Source organism: Cebus imitator, unplaced genomic scaffold (genome assembly GCF_001604975.1).
Source record: "Cebus imitator isolate Cc_AM_T3 unplaced genomic scaffold, Cebus_imitator-1.0 Scaffold64, whole genome shotgun sequence".
Classification (NCBI taxonomy): Eukaryota; Metazoa; Chordata; class Mammalia; order Primates; family Cebidae; genus Cebus; species Cebus imitator.
In genome coordinates this window covers 2,462,992-2,472,745 of record NW_016107379.1, presented here as the reverse complement: position 1 = coordinate 2,472,745, position 9,754 = coordinate 2,462,992, and the positions used below count along the sequence as shown (strand labels likewise).

General features: G+C 39.3%; 3 non-coding genes across 3 annotated transcripts; 2 read left to right on the top strand and 1 right to left on the bottom strand.

Annotated features, from left to right (window-relative positions):
- Nucleotides 1-662: 662 nt before the first annotated feature.
- LOC119471580 lies at nt 663-796 on the bottom strand. The gene has a single exon (XR_005200647.1). It is a non-coding gene; the product is annotated as a small nucleolar RNA SNORA72 (small nucleolar RNA).
- A 3,638-nt stretch (nt 797-4,434) lies between these two features.
- LOC119471586 lies at nt 4,435-4,575 on the top strand. The gene has a single exon (XR_005200652.1). It is a non-coding gene; the product is annotated as a U4 spliceosomal RNA (small nuclear RNA).
- Nucleotides 4,576-8,860: 4,285 nt separating this feature from the next.
- LOC119471581 lies at nt 8,861-8,927 on the top strand. Its single transcript, XR_005200648.1, has one exon. It is a non-coding gene; the product is annotated as a small nucleolar RNA SNORD42 (small nucleolar RNA).
- The last annotated feature ends 827 nt before the right edge of the window (nt 8,928-9,754 follow it).

The following is a 9,754-nucleotide window of genomic DNA, read 5'->3' as shown; positions in this document are numbered from 1 at the left end:
TTGTAAATCCAGTTCTGGTGTGATTCTGGAACTATTTCCTGGATGAGAGTTTCCAAGTGCAGCTTTCCAACCACCCTGCAGAGGCTGAGATTACAAAATAGTCATTATTAAAATTACTCTTAGCTCAAACAAAGACAAAAAAAAAACAGGGAATTAAGAATGGCTATTTAACAAACATATTAATCAGAAGCATTTCCACAATAGCAAAGTACAGATATCCAAAAATCTGCTCTGTGAAAGCAGTGAGGACAAGTGGCAAAAAAGGTCAAAATCAACATTTTCAGAACTCTGGATAATAGTCTTGCAACAATTCAAGGAGTACTTTTTTTTTTTTTTTTTTAAACAAGCTCGGAAAAATTTTATTAAAGGAAAATTTTGCATGGTTTACTTTTCACCAGTCTGTTCTGGCATGCTTCTAATGATGTCAGAATCACCTAAAAAATAAAAATACAGTAATTTTACAATTAATTTTAATAGCAACTGGTTCTATAAAATTTCTCTACTTTGGTTATCCGTTCTTAGACAATAGTCTGCAAATTAGCACTGATTTTTTGCAAAAGTTATCACATTAGCTGTACTGTCATTTTTCTTAAGGTTGATCAAATATAACCTAGAATCACAGCCATTATATGATCACACAAAATGATCATACAATAAAATTGGTTTATCACCAGCATTTATAAAACCAAACCTAGTGAAAGAACTAGGTCTGGGGACACACGCGCATGGTCTTAATATAGCGAATGTTTAGCCTGTCCTGACTATTACAAAATCAGAACAGCGAGAATATTCGCAGAGGAGTACTTTTTTTTGAAGGCCTTATTTCAAGGCCAGGTATCGTAGCTCATGCCTATCATTCTCAGCATTTTGGGAGGCTGAGGCAGGAGGATTCCTTGAAGCCAAGAGTTTGAGAGTAGCCTGGGCAACATAGGGAGACTCTGTCTCTACAACAAACTTAAAAAAAAGAAAATTGGCCATGTGCGGTGGCTCACGCTAGGTGGTAATCCAAGCACTGTGGGAGGCCAAGGCGGGCAGATCACGAGGTCAGGAGATGGAGACCATCCTGGCTAACACAGCGAAACCCCGTCTCAACCAAGAATACAAAAAATTAGCCAAGCGTGGTGGCACGTGCCTGTGGTCCCAGCTCCTTGGGAGGCTGAGGCAGGAGAATCACTCGAACCCGGGAGGCAGAGGTTGCAGTGAGCTGAGATCATGCCACTGCACACCAGCCTGGGCGACACAGCTAGACTCTGTCTAAAAAAAGAAAATGAGCTGGGCATGGTGGCACATGCCTGTTGTCTCAGCTACTCAGGAGGCTGAGGTGGGAGGATTGCTTAAGACCAGAAGTTAGAGGCTGCAGTGAGCAATGATCGTGCCATTGCACTCCAGCCTGCCTGGACAACAGAGTGAGACTATCCACCACCACCACCCCTCACAAAAAGGGCTTTGTTTCAGTAAGAATAGGGAACTTGGTGTATTATCATCCTCCTCCCTCCAACTCCACGGTAGTCTTGAAAACCAGTATCTCTGCAACTACAGTGAGTACAAAAACCAGATGCTTAGGAACCACTGGAACACAACAAATTTAGAGCACTCCACAAAAACCAGTTCCTATAGTATTGAAGCTATTTGACTTACCTGGTAATTCAGTGAAACAAGCTGTACACTCAAAGTTGTCCTTATCTCACCTGACTCAGAGCTCACTCTGCAAAAAGCTGTAGCCCTAGATTGATTCTCAGACACATTTGGTGGCAGCTGTTTAACATCACACCCATCTCAGGTGGCAGTACGAGTTAGGGCTAATTAGAGACTGACATCAATCCATCAGTCAATCACACTGGGGAATACATTATGCGCTAAGGGCTTTAAAAATCTCCAACACATTCCTGGGACTCTAGAAGGCCACACTCATGAGCAGAACTATGTACCTGGCCAGGAAACAACTGAGAACAGGCTAGTCTCTCACTGCTGCCTGACCTTGAGGGTCTGCACAAGCTGGAAGAGAAAGCTAAGGCAGCGTTGTTACCAGACTGCTGGAACATCAAAGTCATGCCCCAATACGCTCAGAGAACCCCTCAGCAAAGGCTTGGAGTTTTATGGTTTCAAAGCACTTAAGGAAAACACATTAAGTGAAATGGACAGAATTCAAGAACAACAGTTGTAAACAATGAAACTTCATTTTCAATAAGGGATAGAACAACCAGGCAGAAAGTCAGCAAGAAAACAGAAGACTCAAACAACACTATAAAATGACCATACCTGGCTAGGCGCGGTGGCTCACACCTGTAATCCCAGCACTTTGGGAAGCCAAGGTGGGTGGATCACGAGGTCAGGAGTTCAAGACCAGCCTGACCAACACGGTGAAACCTTCGTCTCTACTAAAAATACAAAAATTAGCCAGGCATGGTCGCAGACTCCTGTAATCCCAGCTACTCAGGAGGCTGAGGCAGGAGAATCGCTTGAACCCAGGAGGCGGAGGTTTCAGTGAGCTGAGATTGTGCCATAGCACTACAGCCTGGGCAACAGAGCAAGACTCTGTCTCAAAAACAAAAACAAAACAAAATGACCAGACCTAATAGACATATAGAACACTTCTCCATTAATAGCAGAACACACATTCTTTTCAAATGCACATGGAATATTCTCCAGCATAAGCTGTATGCTACATTATTTTTAAAAACCTCAAAAAATTTAGAAAGATTGAAGTCATACAAAGTACTTTCTGTGACCACGATGAAATCAAATAAGGACTTAACAAAAGGAAATTTGAGAAGTTCACAAGTATGTAGAAATTAAACAACAAACTCCAAAATAGCCAATAAGTCAAATAAAAAATACAGCAGAAACTGAGAAGTAATTTGAGATAGATAAAAATTAAAAGAGCATATGAAAATATGGGATCCAGCTAAGTTAGTTCATGGAGAAAAATTTATAGGTGTAAATGCCTGTATTTAATTAATTTATTTATTTGCACCCGGCCTGACATCTTGCTTTTTAAATAAAATATTGGGACTGGGCCCAGTGGCTCATAACTGTAATCCCAGTAATCCCAACACTTTGGGAGGCCAAGGCAAGTGGATCACTTGAGGCCAGGAGTTCGAGACCAGCCTGGGCAACATGGCGAAATCTGGTCTCTACAAAAATTACCAAAAATTAGCAGGGCCCTGGTGGCTTGTGCCTATAGTCCCAGCTATTCAGGAGGCTTAGGGGAGAGGATCACCTTAACCTGGGAAGCAAAGGTTGCAGTGAGACAAGGTAGCACCACTGCACTCCAGCCTGGGCAACAGAGTGAGACCCTGTCTCAAAATATTAATAATAATAAAATAAAATAAAAAGTAAGATGTTAAATCAATAACAGATTTTCCACTTTAAGAAACCAGGAAAAGAAAAACAAATTAAATGCAAAGCCAGCAGGAGAAATGAACTAATAAGAATTAAAGTAAAAATTAATGAAATAGGGGTATAAAAACAATAGAGAAAAATCAACAAAACCAAAAGTTGGTTTTGGAAAAAATCAACAAAATTGACAAGTAGTTATATTGACCAATAACAACAGAGAGAACACTTAACTAAAATCAGGAATAAGAGAGGAGACACCGATACAGACCTTACAGAAGTAAAAAGGAATGTAAAGAAATATGATGAACAATTGTACATCAACAAATTGGATAACCCAAATGAAACAGGTGAATTCCTAGAAAGCAAAAACTGTTGAAATTGACTAAAGAAATAGAAAACCTAAATAACTCCAGTCTGGGTGACAGAGCAAGACCCTGGTCTAAAAAAAAAATAAAGTAAGATAAAAACTAAAACGAATAGAAAATCTGAATGGATATACAACAAGCAATGAGATTGAATTAATAATTTAAAAAGAAAAATTTTCCATGAAGAAAAGCCCAGGACTAGATGTTTCCCAGATGAATTTTATCAAAATGAAGAATTAACACCAATTTTTCACAAATTCTTCCAAAAAACAAGAGGGAACACTTTGCAGTTCATTCTATAAGGCTAGTATTACTCTGATATTAAAGAATGACATATAACAAGAAAACTACAGACCAATATCTCTTATGAATACGTACATAAAAATTCTCAAAACAAACCTCAGGGCTGGGCACAGTGGCTTATTCCTGTAATCCTAGCACTTTGGGAGGCTGAGGCAGGTGGGTTACTTGAGGTCAGGAGTTCAAGACCAGCCTGGCCAGCATGATGAAACCCCCATCTCTACTAAATATAAAAAAGTTAGCCGGGCATGTCGGCTCATGCTTGTAATCCCAGCTACCCCGGAGGCTGAGATACAGAACTGCTTAAACCTGGGAGGTGGAGGTTGCAGTGAGCCAAAATCGTGCCACTGCCCTCCAGTCTAGGTGAGAGAGTAGCGAGACTCTGTCTCAACAAAAACAAAAGCAAAAAACCCTAAAACTTAGGAAACTGAGCTTTGCGCAGTGGCAGTATCGTAGCCAATGAGGTTTATCCAAGGAGCGATTATTGCTAATTGAAAACTTTTCCCAATACCCCGCCATGCCTACTTGAAATATAGTCAGCATTGGCAATTTTTGACAGTCTCTACGGAGACCGAATTAAAAAAAAAAAAAAAAAAAAACAACTTAGGAAACTGAATCCAACAACATATGAAAAGGATTACACACCATGACCAGATAGGATTAATCCCAGGAATGCAAAGTTTGTTTGACGTCTGAAAACCAATATAGCACATCATATTAATATAAAGAAAAAATACATGCTAACCTTAACAGATACAGAAAAAGCACTTGACAAAATACAATACTCTTCCATGATAAAAACAAATACATACAACAAACTAGAAATAGAAGCTATTAAGAAGTGAATTGTGTTCCACCTTCAAATTCTTATGTTGGAGCGCTAACCTCCAATGAGGTTGTATTTGGAGACAGGACCTTTAAGGAGGTAATTAAGGTTAAATGAGGCCAGGCACAGTGGCTCACACCTGTAATCCCAGCAGTTTGGGAGGCCAACGCGGGTGGCTAACTTGAGGTCAGGAATTCGAGACCAGCCTGGCTAACGTGGTGAAACTTCATATCTACTAAAAATACAAAAATTATCTGGGTGTGGTACTGCACGCCTGTAATCCCAGCTACTCACAAGGCTGAGGCAGGAGAATCACTTGAATCCAGGAGGCAGAGGTTGCAGTGAGCCGAGATCACACCACTGCACTCCAGCCTGGGTGACACAGTGAGACTCCATCTTAAAAAAAAAAAAAAAAGAGGTTAAATGAGGGCATATGGGTGGGTCCCTAATCTGAGGGGGACTACTGTCCTTATAAGAAAAGGAAGAGACATCAGCTCTCCTCCACTTCACCAACACAAACACAGAGAAAAGGCATTCAAGGACAAAGTGAGAATGCAGCCATCTACAATCCAGGAAAAGAGGCCTCAACAGAACCGAATCAATGGGACCTTGATCTTGGAAATTTAGTCTCTAGAACTATGGGAAATAAATGTCTGTTTAGGCCACCCAGTTTCTGGTATTTTCTTATGGTAGCCCCAGCAGACTAATGCAGAAGGAACTTCCCCAATCTGATAAAGACTATCTAAAAAAGCCCCGCAACTGGCTGGTGCAGTGGCTCCTGCCTGTAATCTCAGCACTTTGGGAGGCCAAAGTGGGAGGATTGCTTGAGCCCAGGAGTTCAGTACCAGCCTGGGCAACATAGGGAGACCTCATCTCTACTTAAAAAAAAAAAAAATAGGCTGGGTGCAGAGGCTCATGCCTGTAATCCCAGCACTTTGGCAGGCCGAGGTGGGCAGATTACGAGGTCAAGAGATTGAGACCATCCTGGCCAACATGATAAATCCCCATCTCTACTAAAAATACAAAAATTAGCTGGGCATGGTGGTGCACACCTGTAGTCCCAACTACTCAGGAGACTGAGGCAGGAGAACTGCATGAATCCGGGAGGCGGAGGTTGCAGTGAGCGGAGATCATGCCACTGCACTCCAACCTGGTGACAGAGTGAGACTCCATCTCAAATAAATAAATAAATAAAAATAAAAATTGCAGGGCAAGGTGGATCCTCCCCAGCTACTTTGGAGGCTGAGAGGAGGCTCACTTGAGTCCAGGAGGTCGAGGCTGTAGTGAGCTGTGATCGTGCCACTGCACTCCAGCCTGAGTGACAGGGCAAGATCCTTTCTTAAAAAAAAGAAGGCCTAATGTCTCTCTTCCCCAAATCCTATCTTTTTTTTTTTTTTTATTTGACACAGGGTCTCACTGTCGCCCAGGCTGGAGTGCAGTAGCTCAATCACAGCTAACTGCAGCTTCCACCTCCTGGGCTCAAGTGATCCCACCTCAGCCTCCAGGGTAGCTGGGACCACAGGCACTTGCCACCATGCCAGGCTAATCTTTTTGTATTTTCTGTACAGACAAGGTTTCTCCACGTTTCTTACGCAGGTCTCAAACTCCTGGGCTCAAGTGATCAGCCCCCCTTGGCCTCCCAAAATGCTGAGATTACAGGCTTGAGTCCCTGTGCCCAGCCCCGATTTTACCTTTTCTTTTGTTTGGTGAGACATCTCATAGTTTCTCTGATGTGCAGTCTCTTTTGTCGCAGCAAGTCAGTAAACCTCACTTCTTTCAGCTACAGGTTTGTCCCTGATGATCTGAGGCTGATTGGGCTGGAACAATACCATGGAGGTATGGCCAAGATCCTTGCTGCCATGAACCAGAGAACAGAACCCTCGGTAATAATATACACATCTGAGACTTCTTGAGTCTCTCCTGCATTAGGCCTCTCTGTCCTTGATTACATGGGTTTTGCATTGAATCTGGACTTTTATTATCTCTTTGACCCTTCAGAGTCATGCTGATTTCTTGAATCAGCAGGCAGAGCAATTTATCCTTTGGGTTAGGACCTAAATTCATGAGTGTTTCTTTTATATTTTGTATTTTAAAAAGAGAGAGAATTTATTTAAAAACAGTTTCTTTTATATTACTTATAAAAGTAATATTTTTATTTTTGACCACCACCCAACCTCTTGTGGTTTGCTTCTAAGGTACTTGCACTACTTCCTGGCATAACTCCACAGAGGACAGTGAATTGTAGAGGCTATTCTGGAGAGCTTTGGCTCAAATAGATTGTTCATTTTAGACATATCTTAGAATGAAAAAGAAAAAAACCCCAATTCTCATGAGGGGACTGTCTTCTCTATTCTTTTTCTTTTTTATCAAAATTTTTTTTCTCTTAAAAAAATTTTTTATTTTTATTTTTTGTCTTGTCTTTCTAAAAGAGAGATCATTTAGTTTAATGAATGACTCCCTCTCTCCCCAAACATCCTTCATTTCCATTCTTTCGAGTTTAATAAATATTGGCTGTTTTATTCTATGACCTGGTAAAATTGTCAAGGGCCCCAGTTACTGTTTAAACCAGGTGTAACAACTCATGTGTGCATGTGTATCCTGAAATGGGTTTTTCTATATCTAAACTTTTTCCCATTCCTTAGAGCAGAAGGATTATTTGATTTTCTCCAATGATTGTATATGTATCTGTAGCTGGCTCCTGCTTTTTCTTTTCTTTTCTTTATTTTATTTTATTTTACTTTTTTTGAGACAGAGTTTTGCACTTATTGCCCAGGCTGGAGTGCAATGGCACAATCTTGGCTCACTGCAACCTCTGCTTACCGGGTTCAAGCAATTCTCCTGCCTTAGCCTCCCGAGTAGCTGGGATTACAGGCATGCACCACCACACCCAGCTAATTATTTCTGTATTTTTAGTAGAGACGGGGTTTCACCATGTTAGTCAGGCTGGTCTTGAACTCCCAACCTTGTGATCCTCCTGCCTCAGCCTCTCAAAGTGCTGGGATTACAGGTGTGAGCCACTGTACCCGGCCTTCTTTCTTTCTTTTAAAGAGACAGAGTTGCACTATGTTACCTAGACTAGACTAGTGGCTATCCACAGATGTGATTACAGTACACTCCAGCCGTGAACCCCTGGCCTTAAGGGATCCTCCGGCCTCAGTCTCCTGAGTAGCTGGGACTCCGGGTGCATGCCACTGTGCCTGGCTTCTTCTCACTTTCTTCTTCTGTTTTCTCCCTCCTATCCTCTCTCAAGAAATTTTAAAGGTAAATTGACTAAAAAATCATTTTGTTGTCCGATGTGCACACTAGAAATATCTAGTCCACACAAATGATTAAAAAATTCTAAAAAGAAAAAGTTAAAAATGGTATTTTATTATATAAAAATGCTAACACTATATTTTAATTTTCCTAATACCAAAGTTTAATTCCTAAGGCTTTAAACTTTCTAAATTTTTATGTTGGACTTAAGAGTGAAATAACTTATTATTTCCAAAAATTGTTTAAGATTGAAAATATAATATGGTATTTAATTAAATAAAAATATAATTACAGATGTCTTTAAAAAGGTTTTGATTATGTGAAATTCCTATACTATAAAATGTTAATCAGCCTGCCGGGCGCGGTGGCTCAAGCCTGTAATCCCAGCACTTTGGGAGGCCGACGCGGGTGGATCGCAAGGTCAAGAGATCGAGACCATCCTGGTCAACATGGTGAAACCCCGTGTCTACTAAAAATACAAAAAATTAGCTGGGCATGGTGGTGCATACCTGTAATCCCAGCTACTCAGGAGGCTGAGGCAGGAGAATTGCCTGAACCCAGGAGGCGGAGGTTGCGGTGAGCCAAGATCGCGCCATTGCACTCCAGCCTGGGTAACATGAGTGAAACTCTGTCTCAAAATAAAATAAAATGTTAATCAAAATTATAATTTCCAAGTGCTTAAATTTTTAAGAACTTATAAAACAAATTAATTGATATATGATCTTTGGATGCTTGAACAATTTTAAGTTAAAAAAATGATACAAAACTCTGGTTATAGTATATGATAGAAAAATCTTAATCTCCCGAGACTTGTGATGTCTTCAAAGGAGCCACTGATGTATGTGTGGAAATTTTATTATTTAAAGGAAAAAAAAGTAAAAAAACACCCATAAAACTTCTGGTCACTAAATTCAGATTTTTTTCTATTCTTAAAAGGTTATAAAATGACTATAAACAGGATGTGCAAATATTCTTTTCAGAATCGGGGATTTGTTAAAAAGTGAAATAAGCAAACAAGCAAAAATAAATTGTGCAAATGCTTTGAATGATATATATGGGTTTGTTTTGCCAGTTAAACATTTATGAAGATAGTTTAAAATGCATACTCAAAAAATTAGATATTTCTTGGTTTACTGTCTTCTAGACTTCTCTGCAAAAAACAAAAGTTGGTTGCTTTGGTTAAAGGTGATAATAAAACAATAAAGACTATACTCATAATAATTACAGAGACACATGAATATATACATAAGATAACAGATATAGTTTATTTACTAGTTTATATGTTTACATTGTAATTTCAAGTATAAATACATTGATTTATTTAATATACTGATCAGATTAATTTTATCTTAAAGTTAAAAGCTTTAATTTTGTAACTTATTTACATAACCATGTATTTATATATGTCTAAACACACACACATAAGTGTATATTAAGACCAATTGAAGAATCATCTATAAATAGTAAAAAAAAATTTAAGGTGAAATCCAATGTTAATAGATTTATTCATTAAAAACAGATAAATTCTTGACTAAAAATTGTTAGCTGTATGATATTCTAAAATAACAAGAGTCAAATTAGAATTTGGATTTTCTTTTTGGAAAATGACCAAGTTAGTCTGTGACCACATACTAGCTATTCTTTTTTTTTTTTTTTTTTTTTTTTTTTT